We start from the raw sequence: 23639 nt of genomic DNA, 5'->3' as shown, positions 1-23639 counted from the left end.
TACCTGGAATGTCCCTTCCTCTCCCCTTACTCACCTTCATCTTGCCAGCAGTGTGAGTGGCCGTTTCTCCAGAGCTGGCTCTCCAGGTCACGTCGCACGCTTTGTCATTCCGGCTTCTACGAGGGTGGTCCCTTCCCAACTCCCACCATGGGCTATAAACTTCCATCTGTAAAGTGACCCCCGATTTTCTCTTTTCTCAGTGAGAAGATCTATTTTTTTTTTTCCAAACAAGAATAAACAAACCTGAAGAGATAGAGTTGAAACAGACAGGAGCCTGGTTATGATATTTTATGTCGACATATATTCCATGTTCCCAATCACATTATGTAAAACAGTGTGAATGTAGAGACATGCTTTTTCCTGCTTTCACTGTGTCTGTGGTCTTCATATCCACCTTTGACATCACGTCTTCATCATCGCTAAAGCCACTTTTTGAATTCTCTAATGCAGTTTTGGGAGGCATGTCACTTTCACTTCTGTCTAAGTTGTTTGAGATACAGCACTTTCTGAATCATGTATGATGCTGTCACTGGAAATTTATCCCTAGCCACTAGAACCCATTTGTGTAACATTAGGACAGTTTTTTTTTTTTTTTTTTTTTTTTTTCCCATTTGTCCTGTGAGTATGTATTTCTGCTTGCCACACTCTGGTCACTCACTGTATTGCTTTTAAAAGGGATCTTTAAAAGGCTTGTTTACAATGACATCCAACATTTGCAATTGTTAGGTCATCCCTCAGGGACAATTACTAAATCTTCATTAAATTCCATTCCTTCTTTATTGCCAATTATGTCCGTCCTAGGTTAATTTGCTGAAAGACAATTCAGTGAACGACCAATTTGCTTAATTTACCTGTTTCTTTTCACTATTTAATTTTAGCCCACAGGCTTTTGTTTTGTCTGCCCAACATCATTGTAAGGAATGTGAAATTGGTCTCCGCCTCAGTTCCTTCTACTTGGACTGGGTACTGTTTGGCAGCTCAGCCCTCCCCTCCCCAATTTCTTTTTTCTAATAGAACATTTTCTTTAGGTATGCACCCCTCCCTCCCAGCCATGGGACCCTGGAAAAACTGACCCCATCTTTGTTTTAAGCATTTTATCCTGGGTGAGGCCAGATGCAGATGAAGAGAGAAAAACCAGAGTTTTACAGTTTTGTTAGACCACAGACCCCTGGGGAGAACTCAGTATGCTACTCGGGGACACTTGGGGGAAGCATTGAGGGCCTTCATGATGCAGAGTGAGGGAGCAGAACTGGGGGCAGGCACGTGGGTTGTGGTTTCGGTGGGAAGGAATGGGGAAGGCAGGGATAGGCGATCTTAGGATTGGATACCTAACTTTGGGGAAAGTGGGAACTTTCCGTGGGAACCCCACGGAGTTCATGTTCACTGTGATGTTAGAGTATATGGTTTGGGGTTATCTAAAATTTCCAGATGTTTTTGGGTGAGTCCAGGTTTATTTGGGAACAGCTAGTAGACGTTTTGTAGATGTTAAGGCATTGATTTACAGAAATTAAAAGAATGTCTGATATAATCCCCACTTCACAGGTGAGTCTTGATGAGTGTAAACCGTGTATGGAATATGGAATCTCCCTGGTGAAATATGACATACGTTTGCCTGATTCTGTCTTAGGCTGAGAAGGACTCAGAGAGTCCTGGCCATCTGAGGTTATGCAGGATCGCAGACTTCATACTGGATTCCAGTATGGAATATTGAGACCCAGATGAGGCAGATTACGTCTTAGCAGAGGCCAGCGTAGACAAAGAATTTTCACAGACATGTTGTCCCATTCCTCCTGATGCTCGCAGATCATCCACAGACCACAGACCACCCTCAGGGAGAAAAGAAGAAGGAGAGGTGAGAAAGGATAAAAACTGTGTGTTGATCCAAAGGAGTCTGAGTGTGTGTGGGGGAGGGGAAAGGGGGTAAACCTCTGGGATGGGCTCAGTTTACTTGACTTGATGTATTCAGGCTTCTACCACAAGTGTCCCAGAGCTAAGCTGAGATGTTCAGAAATGAAAGAAGCAAGACTACTGCATTCATCCCTGCTCTGTAGCAAATATTCCGTCTTGATATCTTTAAATGGCCTTGAATGCAGAAGTTCAAGGCCACATTTCTCCTTTGTAAATTCGGTGTTTCAGTCGGCTTTATCTGTACGTCCTGCTCACCCTTCTTTTAGTATGGTGCCCCTTGTGGATGTTGTTAGAACTACAGGGATCTAAGCCAAAGGTGAATTGTGTTACATTGGATCCTCTGGCTTGGCTATAGTTAGTGGAAATTGACTAAAGGTGGCCTTGTCTAATTATTTATACTGGCTCATTTGACATAACAGAAATGCCAGGCAAAATTCTTTAATCTTTCTAGACTAAAAAGCCACAGTATTTCAAGCCCTAGGTGGGTGTCAGAGATGATTGGTTCGTCACCCTGCAGGTATGGATGCTCGCAAGCCTTTTCTCTCTCACATACCTAGGTATTTTGTGATAATACTCTGCAGATTAAGTCCTGCCTTTCACATTTTTACACTGTCACTTAAGATTTTTCGTTACATATTTCAATGTTCCAAAGGATGTAATTTCCATTATTTGGTAAATATTGACACCTTAAAATAAACTTTAAGATGACTCTTTTAAATGTATCCAACGCATATGAATTCCATAGTAATTTGATTCCCACTATAATCTTTTAAAAAATTCATGAAGAATCTTTTCTGTAACAGTAGGAAATTTTGCATCATTTCTTTCTGTGTTAGCAATCATCTTTCTATTGGTCTTTGACAGAGATGTATTCCAACATAATATATTATGTTTGAAAGTCTTTCACCTCACCCTACTCTTCTAGCCCCAAAATAACTATATACATTTAAATTTTTAAAAATTTCTTACCACCTTAAGGCTTTAAAATGTGAATACTTTTCTTCTCGATTCACTTATCATTATAATTATTCATACATGGATCAGAAAGCATGCATTTGTTATAAATTATGACAAAATACATAAAATTATGACAATATACACAAAAATAAAATTATTATTGAAAATGCATTTATTGGGAGATGGTTCGGATGACTTTGGCTTCAAAGAGCATTCATCCTTTCTCTTTGTTCAGCTACCCAATTTGGCCCCTTGCGAAAATGGACCAAGGTAAGACTGGTCAGATATTGTGAAAGGGGCAACGGGTGATATGACTCAGGCATACTTCTCGAGAAAACCAGTGTTAGGAATGTGTGCATAGAGAAGTTGAGGATCTATTACCAGCCTCACCCTCCTCAGGGCATCCTTAGGGGTGTCCATAACCTACTTTGAAGACCAGTGTCTTTCATGATGGGAAATGTGGCAGAGATATATTTCAGCAAAATATCACCCCACTTGCAGGCTCCTCTTTTTAGGAAAGAGCAGTACCAGAGCAAGCCTTGGTCTCCTCTGCAGACTGGGATGCCTTCTGTGGCAGCTAGGCACCTGAAGTGAAATGATGATTCTGCATGGCTGAAAGAGTAAACTCCTATATTTTTAACATGGAAAATATCTGAAAAGCAAGTTAAACATGATAGATGACCATTTCTTGGAGTAGAACCAAAATTCTCAGGTGCTAGGGAATTAGCATAGCTCAGTGATACTAAAACTGAACTTATTTTTAGAAATCTATAGAGATTTATTTGTTCTGATACAAAACAGTGGCGTTATTACGAAGGGTAAAATGACCCCAGAAATCAGAAGACATTCTGAGGTCCAAATCAACAAAATATCAGAGCAGATATCAAAGGGAAATCTTTGATTTATCATGTAAGGCTGGAATACCTTCGTGGAAGGTTTCTTTCCCCTCCCCCCCCCAGGTTAGCTGATATACAAGCCAACTGGATATGTCAAATGTAAGACGAATAATGGTCTTAATAGAATTGCACAACCGAATTGCTTTGATGGAATTGGATCAAGGGAAAGCAAGAGAAGGAACACATTTGTACAGGGTGAAGAATTGTCTCGGAATACATTGTCTCGTGAAATTTGGCTTTCCAAATGGGCTCAATTTAATTTTAAGAATGGTCCTTTGAATTGAAAATAAGCCCTCAGAACCCGAAGAGGAATAATAATAGCACCAGGTTGAGCTGCAGACAGTGTGGGCCTTTCCTGAGGTTTCGTGGCAAGCTTGGTTTGACCTGACCTTTCCTAGTTCCCTGGACAGGTCTGGTGTTCCTACTTGTGACTTTGACAGCGCGCATGCCGGACCACTGTGCCAGACCTCTTTTGCCATGTCCCAATCACAGGACATACTCCTTGGTAATTTTGCTCTTGGGCAAACAGTCACACAATAGCAAAGATCGCCAGTGACCTTCTACTTTCACCTTGGTTTTTGGCAGGTGTGATATACTATTTTAATATAGAAAGTGTTATAGACTCTGAGGTTCTGGACACTTCAGCGAAATATTTTTGTGGGCAAGTGCAAGGGTTTTTCCTCTGCTTTTATTTATGTTCTGGCTTTCTGATGATGCGCTTTTATTGAGAAGATGTAAATATCTCTTTCTGTTAATTTATTTTCTGGTATCTCTGGTGGCAGTGATTTGTTTGTTTGTTTTTGGTTCTGCTGCTTAGGAAGGTAATTGTTTTGAGACTGTGTTGTTTTCTATCCTTGAGGGTCTCTGGTCATTGAAAATGATGTCATTAAGTACTTGGAAGGAGAACTAGGTCATTATTTACAGTTAAAGGGATATACTTTAAAAAACATCGTAATTATATGCAATAGTTCTATGCAGTTTTAAAACCAATAGTATATGAAAATATTTTAAAATTCAGAAGTAAGGGAAAATGGGTTCTATTTTCCTAATATTTGTTGTATTTTACAGAATCTGGTCTTATTTTTTGGCAACACCATAAATATTAGATGAAAATCTCATTGGTCCAAATAGTATTTACTGTGTGATTCCATGAATATTCTAGCCACATGCATGACATATATATAGTATCATCATATTTATACTCAAAGTAATTATGAAAGTCGTAGATATATGACCTGAACTATTCCCCTCAAAATTTTGGATCACCTTGAGCAATAGTCCCCAGGACATTTCCGCTGCTGTTGTGATAGGTACAGATCCCCACCTCTAGATACACAGAAAACCTAAAGGGAATGGAGAGAGGGGTGGTGAGGATGGAACCAACTTCATATTTAGCAAAATGCTGACTTGGGATTAGATGACCTTTCCTATAAATCAGAAGGAAGGCTGTCGGCTGGGCCCTTTCTCATTTGCAGGAAAATGAGGCAAAGCATTCTTTGAAGCAAAACATTACATGCGATGCAATTCGTGCTCACCGTTGTTTCTCTCCTCCTAGAAGCTATTAGTGAACATAAATCAGGTGAGTCCCTGGTACATCCTGCTCCTCCACGGGCCCTTCCTATTAGTAGCATCTTTATTTTCCTACCTGAAGTGCTCTTGCCCTTCCCAGCGACAGGAGGGAGATCAGGTAAGCTACTGCTGAGCGGGCTTTCTTAACAACAGCAGCAAGGAATGTTTTGCAATACAAAAACGGAAAGTGTTTGAGTCACATTGTTCCAGAGGATGGTAGTGAGATGCTTTTAAATTTTTCTGAACTGCAGAGCGACAGCACTCTGCTGTGGCCCTGGGAACCTTCCTGGTACCTTTGGGAAGTCACATCGGTTCACATCGATCCTGGCCATCGTTTTAGACTCCCAGAAAAAATACCAGCAATCCCAGTGGCCACATGAGAAATGCCCCAACTGTTAGATGGCCGCCTTCATTCTCTGGGGGAGAAAAAAGTATTATGATTGAGGGCTTGTTTTCCTGTGCCCCTCTCCTCGCCCCGCCCCCATCTTCCCAAGCTTCTTGCCCCCATCTTCCCAAGCTTCTTGCCCCCATCTTCCCAAGCTTCTTTCTGCTGGTAGCAGAAAGATTCGCTGCTTCTTTCCCGCGTGGCCCACTTGCCATGCTCTTCCCCCCTCTAGCCCCTGCTCACACCTCCCTTTCTGCCCCTCAGCTCCAGATCTCATGCCCTCCACCCAGTGCAATGAGTGCCCAGGGATGCTATTTTTCTCTCCAACCCACTAACTGCCTGCAATGCTCTCTGTCTTCGCCAATGTGACTCGGTTCAGGCTGTCGGGGAGAAAACGGTCTTCGAGAGCCGCAGGTGAATCTTACCAAAAGGGGATAGTAATGAGATATCCTACTAATGGCCCAATTAGATTGTTCACTTAACCGCCTTTGAAGCCCATTCCATCCTGAAAATCGTGTCCCTGAGCCCTTGTGGCCCTGTTGCAGCCGCCCATAAATAGAAAGAGCGTTGGAATGACACACTCCTTCTAAGGACCCTTAATGTTTAAGGCAGCCATCTTGCCTATATTTAAAGAAAATTGTCATCTCGCCTGTGTTTTTAAAGAAAGTTAGGATGCCTGGGGGGCTCATTCGGTTAAGTGTCTGTCTTAGACTCAGGTCATGGTCTCCGGGTCCTGGGATCAAGTCCCGGGTCGGGCTCCCTGCTCCGCGGGAAGCCTGCTTCTCCCTCTCCCTCTGCCTCTGCTGCCCACCCCCCCGCTTGTGCTCTCGCTGGCTCACTCTCTCTCAAATAAATAAATAAATAAAATTTAAAAAATAAAGAAAGTTAAGCTCTGGTTTTGCTTCCTGGGAACTCTCTCATCCCATTCCTGGGAGTGTGCAATTTGTGGTTGGGGCAAAATAAGAGAGAGTTTTCAGGGACCCTGACTGTGGTCTGGATGGCACGTGGAGGTCTGGGTGCTATACCCAGCATGCGACAGTTGGGTGGGCAGCAGGACAGCATGCTCGCTGTGCTATAGGTAGAAATCCTCCGTCTCCCCCATTTTAGCAGCCGGTGGCAGGACCGCTATGATCCCCCTTTACTCTGGTTCCTTTTGTCTGTGGCTACATCGTAGGACTTGTAGTTTCTGCACTGTGTGTTTTGGCAGAATTAGCTATATTCATTATATTTATTGTGAATTCCCTTCTTAATAAGGATTTGGTGCAATCTTTTCATAGGGTTGGGTTAGAGAGACTACCATAGCTTATCCTGGACAGGCATTTGTTTGCATTGTCTCCTTGCCGCTTTGTGATGACAGGAGGGAAAGATGATGCACAAAGAGTGATTTTCCCCAGGTCACTCAGCCATTGACAAGTGGGGCTGGGATCTGTCCCTGTCAGCCTGACCCCAGAGCTGGCGATCTCACCCGGTGGTGTCACTGGTGGTTGGAACTAATTTGATCACTCGCATGTGTCAGGGCCAACACCTCTGCCAGTCTCCTGAGCTTTCCCTTGGAGGTGGCTGCTATCGTTTCTGCTCTCCCTTTCTGTTTTCAGGGTGAGAAGGATGAAGGAGGCTGGGATTGTGAGATTTCCAGTTAGATCTCATCGGCTTGAGCTCTGTCACACGGCGTCTCGAGCTACAGAGGAAGCTGCAAGAGGGAGTGTGTAGCTTTTCAACCTTTACAGTTAAACGAGTGAAAGGACATGGTTTGGGCTTGGTCGTGGGGTGACCCAATTGATAAGGTCGTCCACGTGTCTGATTCTATGGAGGTCTCTCTTACTTGGCTTTGAGACGGGTGCCAGGCAAAGACACTCTCTTTCCCTGAACACTGCTGTTCCCCGTGGAAGGCTGAATAGTGTCCCCCACAGACATCCAGGTCCTAATAGTGACAGAATGTCCTTGCATCCCTGGGGCCCTTCTGTGGGCAAAAGGGACCTTGAAGATGGCATTAAGTTAAGGATCCAGAGATGGGGAAATGTCCTGGATTATCCATCTTGGACCTAAATGGAATCACAGGTGTTTACCTGAGGGGCAGCAGAGGAAGATTTGACTGGAGAGGCAGAGGTTAATGTGATGACTTGAAGCAAAATGATATGCTTCTGGTCTTGAAGTCAGAAGAAGGAGTCCTATGCCAAGAAGTGCAGCTAGAATAGAAAAGGAGCTAGAAAAGGCCGGAGTAGATTCTCCCCAGACGCCCCTGGAAAGAGTATGGCCTTGCTGACATTCTGATTTGACCCCGTGAAACTGATATTGGGCTTCTGACCCCCAGAACTGTAAAAGAATACATGTGTGTTGTTTGATGCTACCAAGTTTATGACAGTTTGCTTGAGCAGCCTCTGTGTGTGTGTGTGTGTGTGTGTGTGTGTGTGTGTGTGAGAGAGAGAGAGAGAGAGAGAGAGAGAGAGGGAGAGAGAGAGAGAGGAAGAGGGAGACGGCCAGAGACAGAGAAATAGAAAGAAGTAGAAGGCACGGCAGGGTGACCCGGAACTCACCCCAAATAATGGAAGTTCTCTGCCCCATGACATAGTTGCTTCATGTCTTTGTTCACAGCTCTGGTCCTTAGTAATTAAAGCTGAGAAAACAGGGGGAAAAATCCCTTTGGATTCCACTAGACACTTGATAGTACCCTGTGACATCTGTGGTGGTGAGGTCTGAAATAATAGGGCCTGAAACTTTTTCAAAGGCGAGAACTCGCATATGTAAGTCGAAGGGGTTGGTTATGTAAGTCAGGTTTCTATTTTTAACTCCACTTGGACTCAAGTAAGGGATCCATTTGCCATCAGGGCAGTACCACGATGATGTCATCAGTTGTCAGAATGGGATTCTTTTATCTGGTTTTTGCCAAGGTCCTAAAGGCTGAGAAGAAAGCACTAGAAACCCCACATTTCAGAATGAGTTGCCCCAATCTCCCACGCAGGACTGGCAGAGGAAGCGGCTGAAGCCGGTGTCGTAACCTTACCTGGAGGGTACCTAGGAGACAGGCTGAAAGAAGGAAGGACTTAGGACAAGGCTGTGGGAGAGCAGTGGCCTTCTCTTCCCTCCTCCCATGCCATCCTGTTCTCAGCCTGAGAAGGGCTTCAAGAAGTCCGCCTGCAGATTTCCAGCTTTCCTGTGGAGCTTGTAGGGGAACAAGGGATGGATGTCTGACCCTTTCTGAGGAGGTGGCTAGAGCCGTGTGCCTGGCAGCATCACACACACAGAAGTCTGTGCCAGGAGCCATCTTGCCCCCCTTCAGTAGCAGGACAGAAGGCATGAGTTTTCCGGGGGGGCGTGAGGGTCTATAATGGTGGAGGCGGCAGGGAGCTGACCAGGATGGAGGCAGCGAGCCCCACGTGATGTGACGACGCAGGAAAGTCTGCGTGGGGGGTCTGCTGGGGGGTGAGAACGGACCTGCCACCCGAGGTAGCATCACCCACATCCAGGGCCTCAGTTGGAGGTCACCAGAAGCGGGGCGCCTCCGCATTCCCCTCCAACGGCCTCATGACACAAGGAGCTGGGTTAACATTGCCAAATGTTGGATCACAGAGGAACTGGCCATGCTCAGACTTGGTCCTTCCCCTAGTGCCTTCCTCCCTTGGGCCCGCTGCTGGACTCTGGGCCAAGCAGGGAGGCCTGGGAGTGTAAAGCTGGGAAGGTGAGAGCCCAGTCCAACAGGCCTCCCCCACCTTATACTTATTTCTAGGCCGAACACAGTAACATAGTAGAGATGGAAAGGGACTCTAAATTAGGTAGGAGCTTGGAGTGTTGGTTTTCATGTTTGAGTAGGCATTTATTTCCCAAAAGAAATGCTTCTTGTGCCTCAATCAAACTGAAAGAATTGAGGGATCTTCCAGAGATTTCCTCCAAGAGGTCAGGAAGAATGAGCATGCAGACGAGGTTTGAATGGGGGAGCAAATGAAGAATCGGTTGTTTTCTGCTTGTCCCCTGGGGCGGATGGCTTGTTCCGTTCCCCGGGTATAGCTGCTTCTGTCCCATTCCTGGGATGCCAAGGCAGAGTTGCTGGGTTGCTCAAGCTTGAGTTCCGGATGATCTTTCAAAATATGCACAGCGAAATAAGTCAAGCAGAGAAAGACAAGTATCATATGATCTCCCTGATATGATGAATTTGAGAAACAAGGGAGAGGATCATAGGGGAAGGGAGGGAAAAATGAAACAAGATGAAATGAGAGGGAGACAAAATGAGAGACTCCTAATCTCAGGAAACAAACTGAGGATTGCTGGAGTGGAGTGAATCACAGACCTGCACCCCTGAAAACAAATAATACATTATATATTAATAATAATAAAAAGTATATAAAAAGAATGTACTTGGCCGAACTGAGTAAAGGTGAACTTCCATGCGCATTAGGGGTGGTGCTTTAGTTGCACGGCTCCCTTGGGTAAACTCCACGTAAAGTAGATCTGAGCACGATGCGGGTCAGAATGACCTGGCTCCCTCCAATCCCTTCCCCCACTGCTGGCCTCCTTCTTCTCCTTTGCTGCAACTCAGGCTCAAGGCCTTGAGTGTTCTGCCTTTGATCCCATTAAAATGCTCAAGGCTACACTCAGCAAACATTGCTTCGTCCTGCTGTCCACCTTAACCCCACCTTCCTCAGTCATTGCCTCAAGTATCCTTTGGATGCAAACAGCAAGGACTGAAGTGAGGGTTGGCAGGGGGGTAGGGGTCCTTGTCAAAGCCGCAGCCTGGGTGGAAGATGAATTTCCCTTTACGCTGTTGTTATGGGGACTTTTGCTGAAATAAAGGGACGATATGGGGTGAAATGGAGGTGGTGGTCTGTATAAAAGGGGGGAGTGTCCATTTTTGGTTCGAATCATGAGTGCATCTCAGGGAGGGAAAGACCGACTCCTCTGTAGTTTGTGGAGGGAAAAAAAAAGATTGATTTAGTGAGTCATTTCTGAAATGCACTGAAACGTGCATTTGTAGGCTCCAAGCTATGCGATGGATTGATCCTGACTTAATGCAGTTCAACAATGCTTGTTGAAGCAATCACCGTTAAAAGGATACACTAGCAATGCTGAAAAGCGGAGGGTTGAATGGGTTTCAACTTTCCTCCGCATTGAGCCAGAAACTCCTCATTTGTTTTCCTTTTCTGAGAATCACCTCATGCCATTCAGACAAGGTGACAACCATGCCCGAAGAAGCTCTGTTAAGCCAATTTACTTCAGGTGTGTGGCTGCAGAGTCTAGAACAAAAGCCATGAGTGAGGAGAGATGGTCTTCCCAGCTCCACGGAGCTTTCCAGGGACCAAATAAGGGAGCTATTCTTTCAGAAGAGTCACAGGGTTAACCTGGTGACTCTATTTCCCCCCTACCCCTCACACGCCGTGTAACCTTGGCAAGCCATTTAACCTGACAGGTCTCCAGTGGCTTCACGTATAAATGGCGGAGAGTGGGCTAAAGCTGGACGCCATGCGAGCAACAAGTCTGGTTTCATGTCTGTTGCAGGACAGTCAGCGTGGATACCTGGGTGGTTTTCACCCTACTGTGGTCTTGTGATGTCACAGATAAGCCTTGGTGGCCAAGGTGATCTGACCGGCAAGTTCTCGCCTCAGTATTTAAAGACCCGCCAAGCTTTGACCACCTTGGTCATCCTGCTTCTCGCTGCCCTGACCGGAACTGCATGCAGGTTCCTCACTCAAAGAAAAAGAGCTAAGAATACTTTCTTTTGGACTTAAAAAAGTAGATCCTGGAGGGGTGCCTGGCTGGCTCAGTTGGTGGAGCCTGAGACTCTTGATCATGGGGTTGAGCCCCATGTCGGGTGTTTGGGTGTAGAGATTACTTAAAATCTTGCAAAAAAAAAAATAGATCCTGGATTTCTTGTTTTTAAGTATTGACTATTGCAGTACAGTATTGTAATATTTCTATTAATTCTTTAGAAGAATTATATAATCAGACTCAACTCATTGTTCCTAGATAAGATATGAAGGCTGTGTGTATTATTGGCTCTGTTTAATGGACCTTTGATTGTTCTCAAACATTATTTTGGCTAGAGGTGGATAAGAGAGGTGATTTTGCCTCCTTTCTTCTGCTGAGTGTTAGCACATGTGCCAAGAGAGAGAAAACATGACTCCTGTTCTAAAACACAGATGAGAGAGTTGGAGATCACACATATGAGCCAGAGTTTGATGATGTAGAAAGGAGGCTCCTCACCAATACACATGATGCTCCCAGGCGTGGAAAGCCCAGGTGAGGGCTCTGTCACTCTACCCACTAACAGTGTCTGGTCTTCTGGGTCAGTTCAGTCTCTAGGAGTCTCTGCATTTTGAGTCTCCATGACCCATTCTGTGTGCCCCAAATTACTCTATACGTCATGAGGGGAGTTGTTATATCCCTGATTCCTCCTCCAATTATCTCTCTTACCAAATGTCTGTAAGCCTCGTGAAGGGTCAGATCTACTTGCTTATTATCATTTTCCTAGTGACTGGCATTGATTGAAGTACTTATTGATTGAAAAAAATCATTGAAAATTTAATAATCTGATACTCTTGTAAGACTACTGGAAAGTTTCCAGGAGAGGTTTAATGATTTTCTTCAACTTGGCCCCTCTGTACTTTCATTCCCCTTCTGCCATGGTAGACTGAACATATTAGATGCTATTTATTAATTCAACAGAAAATGTCTGTGCGTCATGGTTTCTATGTCTCAGGAGTGGTGCTGGGTTCAGAGTTTAAAGGGGCGAACAAGAGACGAGAAGATCCTTGGTGTCCTGGAGAGCAAGAGGAGACAGAAACTGAATAAGCAAAGACATAAACAAGGATCTTTTATTTATTTATTTAGGACGTCTTAGATAGTTCTGTGTGCTTAAAAACAAAGGCAGCTTGGTGTTCTAGAGATTGGGTGGTGTGGGAAAGCCTGAGGAGGGAATGTTTGAAAGATGGGGAGGAGCCAGCCATGTAAATGGCTGGGAGTGGGGTAGGGTGGAGGGGACAGTTTAGGCAAAGACAAAGGTCCAGAGATAGGTCCAGACTTGGAATATTTAAGAACCAGAGAGAAATCCCAAGAGGCTTGGGAGGACGTGAGTGAGAGTGAGTTCAATAATACGAAGCTTGAGTAGGAGGCAGAGGTCAGATCATTTAAGGCATTATAGGCCATACAGAGCCGGAAACCAAAAGCACATTAAAATTGGATTATTTGGAGAGGGTTTTGATGTGGGCAGGCTTTAGGAAAAGCAACAAGGACTAGTGCAGTACCCCACGGGTGGTGAAGGGAGGTGGGCAAGGGAGGGAGCAGCTCCTGACTGTGAACCAGCAGGGAGTTAGCGGCGGGGGGCGGGGGGGCGGGCAGGGAACTCTCCCTTCATTCGCCTCCTTGTCCCAGAATTCCCATGGATGCCTCCCACTGGCCACAGCAACCAGAAGCAGGAAGGCAGGGGAGCCCAATGTTCGCAGGGCAAAGAATGAGCCCACCATGGTATAGACAAGAGTCCAGCGCACCCTGCTGACAAATCTGGATTTTCATCCCATGCATAATGGAAAACCACTGGGGGATATTGACAAGGGGAGTGAAACGGTCTGATGTCTTTTGCAGACTCTACCGCAGCTGCCCTGTGGAGACTGGACTGGGAGTGCAGAGCCGTAGGTGGCCTGCCCTGTTCAGACCCACACCGTGGCCCATGGCTGCCGCCCCGCCTCGCCCAGCATGATTCAGTCACCGGAAACGGCTCCTGGCCTTCCCTGGTGTGCCATAGTTGGTCGAGTGGTTCTCAGGTCCACCCGTGATGTTACGTGCTGGGGTGTTGCATGAGGTTCCTGAGCGATGTGGGGGAGGCAGGATGGTAGTCACATGGCTTGGTGGGACACTGACCGCGGCACTCTTTCTAGTGTGCAGTTTGGTCTGAAACTGGATTCTGGGTTGTCCAGCCAAGGGCGGTCTTCCCTCACGTCAGACTGCCCTGAGTGCTGTGTATCACCCAGCAAGGAGGGTTCCGGGGGCATGCTTGGCGGAGTGTCTCAGAGGAGGAGCTCAGCTGGGAGGGGTCCTCTCCTGCCGTAGGGACTGTTTGCTGGGGTCTTTGCTCTTGTTTCTGTTCATGGCATCCGGATACTCCTGGCCATTCCTGGGGTCTGGTCTCTCTAAATTGGGCTCTAGTGAAGGAAGACTGGATCTGAAAGAAATTTTTTGGAGAAAACGTCATAACAGTTTGGCCATCCTGGGGAGAAAGTATATATTCTGTGTATGCATACATGTGTGTGCTTATGGGGAGCAGGGACGGGATAGGGAGGGAGGTACAAAGGAAGAAGGGAGAAAGTACGAGATGTTGACAACACTTAGATGAGTTCAGCTTACTTTCCAAAAATGTTTTGTAGAAAGTGTTCTAAGGTGTGCTGTGCCCAAATTGAGGATAATGGTAAAAATTCTAGAAATTTAAAAAACAATGCACACATAAAACTTTCCTCTCTTTTTGTTTTACGAGTGTTGAACCTATCAGTCTGAAACACTGAAATTCTGTATATAGTTTGTGTTGCTATCTATAGTTCTGATTTAAAGTGAGGTTCTATACTAAAAATCTATAGAAAGAGTGTTGTTGAGTCAAAAACCAACTTAACTTTTGACTCCATCATAAGTCTTGGGCTATCCTAATGTGATTGGAGACTTGAAGTTTCAAGTCTATTTTTACTGCCAAATAGAATTTTGATAACATGGTAAGGTATAGAAAAGAGTGGCTTTAGTTTTCCAGTTATTTTTAAAAGACATTTTTAAAGACAGGTTACAGTTTTCCAGATTGGAATTACTAATGAATAAGTCAAATGTTAATGACAGATAATATTTTAATACTCTGTTACAGGTATATTGATCTAAATTGCTCAAGAATCTTTGATTCGTTAGTTAGTATTCAAGGGATGGCTGTCGTGTAATGAGATGGCTTTTAACAAACTCATTAAAACGCATTCAATTGACGAAAAATAAATTGAATGTGGACTATTTGTAAGGCAAGTGAAAGAAACTAAAATGCATAAGGCATAGTCTCTGCCCCCAAGGAGCTTATGTATTGTGATAATTTTGCCCTTCACTATAATCACCTTGGGAAGCTATCACTTTTTTCAATGAGATCACTCCTGCTAAAGGCCTAGGAAGTCTTTTGGAATTGTCTTCAGAGCCAGTTTAACACATTTGTGTGTGTGGATGCACACCCCCCCCCCCCCACACACACACGCAGGTACGCACACTGACACTTTCCTTTCTTTACAACGTGGTTCTGCAAAATATGGCCTGTATCAAATCCATCCTAACTGCCTGCTTGGTATGGCTCCAGAGCTAAGAATGGTTTTTACATTTTTAAATGGTTAAAAAAATCAAAAGAAAGATAATATATCGTGACACATGAAAATTACATGAAATTCACATTCTGCTATTCATAAATAATGTTTTGTTGGAACGCAGCGATATTTCTTCATTTGTGTACTGTCTATGGCAGCTTTCACGCTATAATGGCAGAGGTGAGCGGTTTTGGCAGAGACCGTATGGCCCTAAGCCTAAAATATTTACTATGTGGTCCTTTCCAGAATCATGTGTTTAGGATCGTGTCTAATTTTTTTTTTTTTTAAAGATTCTCCAGTTAGATCCTCTACCTTCTTTCAAAGATTTGACACTGAATTACTCTTTCACTCTTTTCTAGTTCTCAAAAAACTTTTTCGCAGAGATAAAAGATTTCATATCATTTTATGGACATTCAGGAGAATCTTGTTCAGGTTTTGAAATCATCCCCCAAAAGTTCCCAAATACTGTGAGCAGTGGTCATGTTGTTACTACACTGAAGAGGGTTCGTCCCTGAGGCTGTTAGGATCTAAGGAATATGGAGAATGAACAACCACCTCAGTAGTCCCCCACGAAGACCTCAAAGAGAAATAGAACAGTGTCCAGGTACAACAGAAACATGAGTCCACTCTCTTTGCCCGATATTAGGGCGAAGTTAGAGTCTCTGCCTCTCTGTTGTGTTCACTGTGACTCTCTCCTTCTGAGGCTGTTGACTGCCATCTCTCTCCTATTACCCCTACCCCATGGCCTCTCTTTACTGGTGGCTTCCGTTGTCTCGTTGCCTTGGCTTCTTGTCTGTGGGTCTCTTTTTCCCTCCTTCTTGGTGTCTCATATTCATACGTTCTAGGAGGGAGGGTCTTATTGGGTATGTCAGTCCCTCTCCTGGGAAGTCTGCCTTTGATGCACAGAGTGCTTGACCTAGGCCCCTCCCAGTTAGTGGGGCAGTCCTCCCTGTTGGGCAAGGAGAAAAAGCAGGCCTGATTAGTGACTTGTTGCCCCCATTTGGAAAATGTTTGTTCTTAGTCATCTGTTGATCGGTTGGTCCCTAATATGCACTGGTATATGGATGTCCAGGCATTAGGGCTACTGCTTAAATGACAGGTGTCCTCCTCATTATTGAACTCAACTGCCAGTGAATATCAACTTGGTGAATCAATATGGTGGAAAAATGCTATCTATAGTCCAATCACTGGCAGCTGACTATAAAATATTCCAAAAGGAAAAGAAACACATATGTCATTGGATGTTATCCAGGTAAGCTGATAGGAGGAGAGTGAGTCAGGCTGAGCTAAGTTTGAAATACTCCATAATGGCCAGCCTGTGACCCTTAAACTGGGATCCCAGTATGGCCCAACCCAAGCCTATTTACGTATCTGCAATTTTATGTCTCTGCAACAAAAATTTGATTTTTAGTAAGTTCATTGGGTTATGCAGAGGTCCTCGTTTGAGATCAAGTAATTTGAACCTTTAAAATAAACCCTTTATACTTTCAAACTCCAGACCTATTTACTGTCTCCTGGATCCATCCCTCTCTCCATCTGTTCTCATTGTTACTGTACCGTTTCTCTCACAGTTTTTTTAAACCACTTTATGTAGAGTCAGAGTAAGCCAGAGGAAAATAGAGCACTCATTCTAGAGACAGTTTGCTTTATTGTACACAAGGGTCTAGGACACACATAAATGCGAGTGACCTCAACCCCTTAGAGATACACCCAATGACTCTGCACAGGTAAAAATCCCTCATTATTTATTTCCCTGTGACAGTCACATCTGCCTCTCTGGAACATCTGGGCCACTCCACTGGCATAGGTGGGATTCTCTCTGGAGAATTTAGCTCTTTTCAATGCCAGGTTGACTTGGTCTATGTAGAACTTGGATCACTTGCTCTGGGAAGCAAAGGAGGTGAAGGTGGGGGCCATGAACACTGTGACCTTGGTACTATCTTAGGACCAGGTAGCTCTGACTGGATAACTTGGACAATATTAAAGGTGGATATCTACCAGGATTACTTGCATATTAAGAATTAAGGATTAATCGTTGCAGAGGCAGATATGCACATTTTGGAAAGGGTGAGGAAAGAGGTTCTTTATACATTCTTCTATGAATTTTTTCTTTCTTTCTTTCTTTCTTTCTTTCTTTCTTTCTTTCTTTCTTTCTTTCTTTCTTTTTTCTTTCTTTCTCTTTCTTCTTTTTCTTTCTTTCTTCTTTTTCTTTCTCTTTCTTCTTTCTTTCTCTTTCTTTCTCTCTTTCTCTCTTTCTTCTTTCTTTTTTTCTTTCTTTCTTTCTCTCTTTCTTTCTTTTCTTTCTTTTCTTTCTTCTTCTCTCTTCTTCTTTCTTTCTTCTTTCTTCTCCTTTTTCTCTTTCTTTCTCTCTCATTCTTTCTTTCTTTCTTTCTCTCTCTCTTTTCTTTCTCCTCTTTCTTTCTTTCTTCTTCTTCTTTCTCTCTTTCTTTCTTTTCTTTCTTTCTCTCTTTCTTTCTTTTTCTTTCTTTCTTTTTTTCTTTTTTCTTTTTCTTCTTTCTTTCTTTCTTCTCCTTTCTTTTTCTTTTTTTTTTTCTCTTCTTTCTTTTTCTTTTTCTTTTTCTTTCTTTCTCTCTTTCTTTCTCTCTTTCTTTTCCTTTCTTTCTTTCTTTCTTCTCTCTTTTCTTCTTTCTTTCTCTCTCTTCTCTCTTCTCTCTTCTCTTGTCTCTTCTTTCTTCTCTCTTTTTCTCTCTTCTCTCTTTCTTCTTCTTTCTCTCTTTCTCTTTTCTTCTTTTTCTTTCTTTCTTTCTTTTCCTCTTTCTTTCTTTCTTTCTTTCTCTCTTTCTTTCTCTCTTTCTTTTTCTCTTCTTTCTCTCTTTTCTTCTCTTTCTTTCTCTCTCTTTCTTTCTTTCTTTCTCTTTCTTTCTTTCTTCTTTCTTTTCTTTCTTTCTTTCTTGAGAGAGAGAGAACACAAGCAGGAGGGGTAGAGGGAAAAGGAGAAGAGAGAATCTTAAGCAGCTCCACACTCAGTGCAGAGCCTGATGCGGGGCTCCATCTCAAGACCCTGAGATCATGACCTGAGCTGAATCAAGATTCAGATGCTTAAACAACTAAACCATCCAGGCATCTATGAAATAATTTTAATATAACTATTATCATTTCCCTTTTTATGTTTCCCTGCGAATGATCTTTCCTTTGCCATCAAATGGCCTGAGTTATCTCAAACACTTGAGTGAACTTTGAACAGCTGCCACCTTCTGCTGTACCAGTTAGTTACCACTCCTGTTCATGAGAGAATAAAAAAAAAAAAACATAAAAACCCTAAACACCATAACGTTATCCCATGGCGATACCTGTTTGTGTCTGTAAGAACATGGTGGAATGCGGCTGCTGTGGTAAAGCTGGTTGCCTGGCCTGAAACCCAGCTTACCAGCATGATGGGAGAAGTTAATTATCATTATCTCTGATCATCCAGATCAGAGACAGAAGCAAGAAGCACATTTCAGAGCTCCAGACAGTTTTGAGCATCAGGATAATTTTAGAGGGAGTAATATTTTGAAATTATACAGTGAACTCTTTTAAAGTGATAACGGCTGGTACCGCTTGACAAATCAAGGAATTTTATAAGAAAGACAAACTGCACACTTCCTATGAAACCCAGCCAGACTAATATCAGGGATTATAGCAAAAGCACTTACTGCTGTCAAGCCCACACACAGCCTCGTTGACCTTCTATAAGTGGATGAAAATAAGTTTAGCAAAACCCAGCAAATGTATTGAAAACTGGCTGTAGGTGAATGGTGGAGGTCTGAGCAATTTAACTAAACCAGCCAATTGGTAATAATCAGTAAACGGCCTTCTCCCTTGAGAACCCGGGGACAGATGTAGCCACCCGGTGGTAAGCTAGTGGGTGCTTGGAGGGCACTTTATTGACTGTTTTTGCCTTTTTTTGGTGGATATCTCTCCCACGGCTTTAACAATAATGTCTGTGAATCTGAACCTCATGACTGATACAATGTTTCTTTGGCCTTGGCTATAAGCATTCAGCTTTGCTTCGGTATCTGTTTTTTTGCCAATGGCATGGCCTTGATGTGCTGAGGTATCTTCTCGCAGCCCAAGGCCATCATCTGGGCAACACACTTCATTTCCTTGAACATTTTCTCTTAAATATTTTATACCAAAATGAACCTTTTGAGAAGATTATCAATAGTAAAATCTTATCTGGGGACGCCTGGGTGGCTCATTCGGTTAAGCGTCTGCCTTCGGCTCAGGTCATGATCCCAGGGGTCCTGGGATAGAGCCCCGTATCAGGCTCCCTGCTCATTGGGGAGTCTGCTCCCTCTCCCCTTTCTCCTCCCCCCTGCTTGTGCTCTCTCTCCCTCTCTTTCTCACTCTCTTTCTCTTTCTGTCAAAAAAATAAATTTTTTTTTAAAAAATCTTAAGCTTTAATAAAAAAAAAATCTTTCTTGGAGGACCATAAGCAATTTTGTCCATAGAGTCTAGTTCAGTCCTTGCTGTTTGCCTTTCTTATGTCAGGAACACACACCAGGACAGTCTTCCACTGGTACTTGAATATAGTTCTCTAATCAGTGATCACTTGACTTTTCCTCTCTCCACCCTCAGCAAAAAAAAAAAAAAAAAAAAAAAAAAGTGTAATTAGGTCCACTGGTATGAAATCCATTTCTCAACTGTGAGCCTGAGCCCACTTCTTCACCTGATCACAGAGCTCACAGAATTCGCCAAGTGACCCCCCCAGGAGACGCCACTCCAAGGGCAAGGGGCCGAGCCTTATAGGGGAAATGGGATGCAGATGGCCTCCTCTTTCTTTGTGGCTCAGGAATGAGGCCCATTATTTACAGTGCCCTCTCTGCTCGCTGACTCTGTTAGCATTTTTCTTTTCAATTTGGATCCTGGCCCGCATTGTGCCCCTCTCATGAAGCACGTGCCATTACAATTTTAAAATAATGGGAAGAACGCTATGGCACGGCTCGCTGGTGGTATGACTCTCAAACTGTCTACAGATTGCCGAGTAAGTGAAATGTTTTGACAGAGAGAAATATGTTTGTCAACATTGCTTTACCCATGGTTGAGAAGGAAATTGAAACTGTACTTCAGCGGGGTTCAGATGCTGATGACTAGAATGATCTCCTCAAAACAAATGACTACAGACCACTTTGTTTTCCTTTATGCCTCATTCTTCTCTAATGAAATGCCCAATTAAAAGCAAGCTCATGTGCTTTTGAAAAAAGGCTTAGGGAGGATTCTGGAAGGTGCTGTGACAGAGGCATCCTTCATCACGGGAGAAAATCATAGCACCATTGTGAAGAAACAGTCCTGTGTGTGACCTCCAGTTCCTGTGTGGAGATTTTAAAGGAACTCAGAATAAGTGTAACCTTTTTAAAGATAGAAGTTGCGTGTGTATTTTGTGTGTGTTGTCTGTGAGAGAGAGAGAAACAGAGGAGAGAGAGACAGAGAGATGGGGGTTGGGGGGAGAATGTGAATTATTTGTGATACCTCAAACACCAGACGCTGGCTAAAATAGGAACAAAAAAATCCCCAGTAGAGTGATAGTTTAGGACAACTTGGAATTTATCTCCGGATTAAGTGGAATGTGGAACTGTGCAGCTTGTGTTGTCTCCTCGCAAAATGAGTTTCTCTCTGTTTCCCTGGCAGCCTGTTTTGTTAAGAGCTTGTTTGGAGTGGGAACACAGGTAGCTCCCGGAGCCCTGCTGACCATTATCTTCTCATTCAGGTCCGCATTGTGGAAGCGACTCTCTATTTTCTTGCTTAGAGAACATTCTTGATAAGAGAAAATGTTGACAACTTTGCCTCTTTTGAGACTCACTAAGGAAACATTTCTTCTTGTCAGTCTCCTTTCATGGACAGGGCAGGAGAAAGGAAAGGGGATATTGCTTTGCGGAATAACCTTGACTTTCAACAGGCATTTAACAACCAGGATTATCTTGAGCACTTACCATGTGCAGGAGTATATGCTACTCATTGCAGGTTGTGCAAAGATGAATGAAGCTGAATTCCTATTTTTAAGTTGCTTTGCACATTCTTATTAAAAAGTTGATGGCGTAATTGGAAAGGCTATAAGATGGGTACAGATAAAATAATATGGGGATTTGCAGGGGTTGAACTTCCTGTGTCTCACTCTGAGGGTTCTGGCCTTACACAGACCTGAACTTGAACATCGACTCCAGCACCCATTCCCCATGACGTGGTTGGCACAGTCTACTTTAAGCTAAGTGTCCATTTTTCTCTTTGTTAAATGAGGATAATGATACCGACCTCGCAGGGCTGTGGATGCGTGAATGAGTATCTCAAGAATACAGTGTCTAGCGCAATGCCTGGCACGATGAGTTCTCCTGGCATGTCGGCTTTCTTTCCTCTGACTTCATTGCCACGCTCCATCCCTGGCAGTCATACTGACGCCCCGCCACAAATCTGCCCTAAACTCACAAGTGACTTGCTGGCATTGTGATAATGTCTTCTGCTGTGTCACAACTCTGCAAATAAAGAAATCCATCACAGGGGGTGAAAGCAGGCAATAGTGAGGATGGTTTCTGAACACTACCTTTCCAAGGTTTATAAGGCCAAGTGAGTCTTGTCCCCATCCAAGAACGGTCACACAGGGGTAGTGTGGTGGACATACTGTCCTTCCACCAACATCCGGACTGTCTTCCTTCCAGAAACACGGCAGTATTATACACCTCTTTCCCTTGGAAATTAGGCATTCCCTGTGATTTGCTGTGGATAGTGACATGGGAACAGAAGCAACTTGTGTCCCCTTCTGAGAGGAAGCTTTGGAAGATTCCATCTTGCTGCCTCCATGATGGTGGAAATACCGGTTGAGATGGGGCTTTGTGTCAGCCTAGGCCCACGAGATACTGCAGGGAGCAGGATCCCTCCGACAATCCATGTGAAACACAGAGCGTGAGTGAGAACCTAACTTTTGTTGCCTTGCCACCCCCGACGCTTTGGACTTTTTTGTCATAGGCTGCTTACACTGAGGAGATCGTACCTGGATTCCGGTAATGCTACATTTGCTCGGTACATTTCAGGGCCTTCTCGGGTGGAACCGCTTTCAGGGCAGTATAGGACAAACCACAAAAATCTGTGTAAAACCATCTTCACTCTCCACCCAATGGTAATATCGCCCGGCTTCCTCCTCCACTTTTATTCATTAGAGTTGATGGACGTCAGCACTGCGAAGGAGAGATTGGGTACCACTGAGCGATTGAGATGAATGGGGCTTCAGAAGCAGTGGTGAACAGAGACCGGGATGGGAGCGCAGCTTCCTGAGGCAGCTCATCCAGGGTACAGGCAGTAAGAAGAAAATTTGAAAATAATAGACTCGGGCACCTGGGCGGCTCAGTCGTTAAGCGTCTGCCTTCGGCTCAGGTCATGGTCCCAGGGTCCTGGGATCGAGCCCCGAGTCGGGCTCCCTGCTCCGCGGGAAGCCTGCTTCTCCCTCTCCCACTCCCCCTGCTTGTGTTCCCTCTCTCGCTGTGTCTCTCTCTGTCAAATAAATAAATAAAATCTTAAGAATAAATAAATACATAAAAATAATAGACCCGACGAAGATGCAGTCTGTTTTTTTGTTTGTTGTTTTGTTTGTTTTGTTTTTTTTTTTCATCATCACTGCTGACATGCAATTCTAAACAATGTTAAGGACAAGTAGTCCTCTCTTCTGTGCTCCCACTTTCCCGCTTCATTATGCACCTGCTCAAAAGCAATGACAAGAGCTTTTCAAACCTTGTGAGCAACAGAAATGTGACAGGGACATGGTTGCCCCCACTACAGACTGGTTGAAAGAGTCATATTCTTTTGGGATATTTATCTAAAAGGAAAACGAGAAGTCATTTCATGTATCCTTGCCATTTTTGTTTATGAATTTGGATGTTGGTTTATGAATTTGTATCTAGTCCGTATGTGTATTTGTCTAAATTCTACTCTTTGCGTTGTCAGACCTGTGAGGCAGGGCTGGGACTCAGTCATTCTTAGTGCCCATATGGTCTGACCTGCGCTGAACAGCTAATTGGGCCCCCATATATGATGATGACTTAAACTCTGTTAGCAGCAAAAACAGTATTTTCCTTTTTTTTTTTTTTTTTCTTATCGCATACCTGCAAGAATAAGGGGCAGGCTCTGCCCACTCCTTTGAGGGATCTTCCTGTTGTTGAAACTGAGAAACTTCAGGAACCTGCTCTTTGGAGGGAGATACTCCAGCTGCTGGAGCTAACAGAGATCCAAGACTGCTTGCACCTACGTGAGCCCAGTGCACACACCCACCTATGAAGGAAAATCAGGAACAGATGGCTCCTCTGTGTCTATACACACGCCTAGGATTGCTCTTCATGAATATCACTGTTTTTTTGATGTTCTTTCCACGCCCTGTTATTTGCATGCAATGAAGATTAAGAAGTATGGGGGAAAAGAAAAGAAACATTTTGATTTGTCTCAGGAACCACACTACTCCTAAGTGAGAGTCTTTAGTGCAGGTAGGATTCTACAGGAGCTAAGAAGGGGGGCAGGCTGGAGAGAAGCTTGAATGTTGGCTGGTAACTCCAGGCTTCAGTTTTAGAAAGTGTGAATGAATATAACACCGGTGAAAATAGTGATTAGGATCAACCTACAATAATCAGTAATCATGGACTGGTC

The 23639-nt window shown here is 44.0% G+C and overlaps 1 long non-coding RNA gene across 1 annotated transcript; it reads right to left on the bottom strand.

Moving 5' to 3' along the window:
* Positions 1-9527: 9527 nt before the first annotated feature.
* On the bottom strand, positions 9528-11235 carry LOC113929703. Its single transcript, XR_003522293.1, has 3 exons — positions 11107-11235; positions 10859-10940; positions 9528-9787 (listed from the first exon to the last, which is right to left on the bottom strand). It is a non-coding gene; the product is annotated as an uncharacterized LOC113929703 (long non-coding RNA).
* Between the last annotated feature and the right edge of the window lie 12404 nt (positions 11236-23639).

This window comes from Zalophus californianus, chromosome 5 (assembly GCF_009762305.2).
Source record: "Zalophus californianus isolate mZalCal1 chromosome 5, mZalCal1.pri.v2, whole genome shotgun sequence".
In the NCBI taxonomy this organism is placed as follows: domain Eukaryota; kingdom Metazoa; phylum Chordata; class Mammalia; order Carnivora; family Otariidae; genus Zalophus; species Zalophus californianus.
Note: the sequence above shows the minus strand (reverse complement) of the source record. Positions and strands in the feature narration are given on the sequence as shown.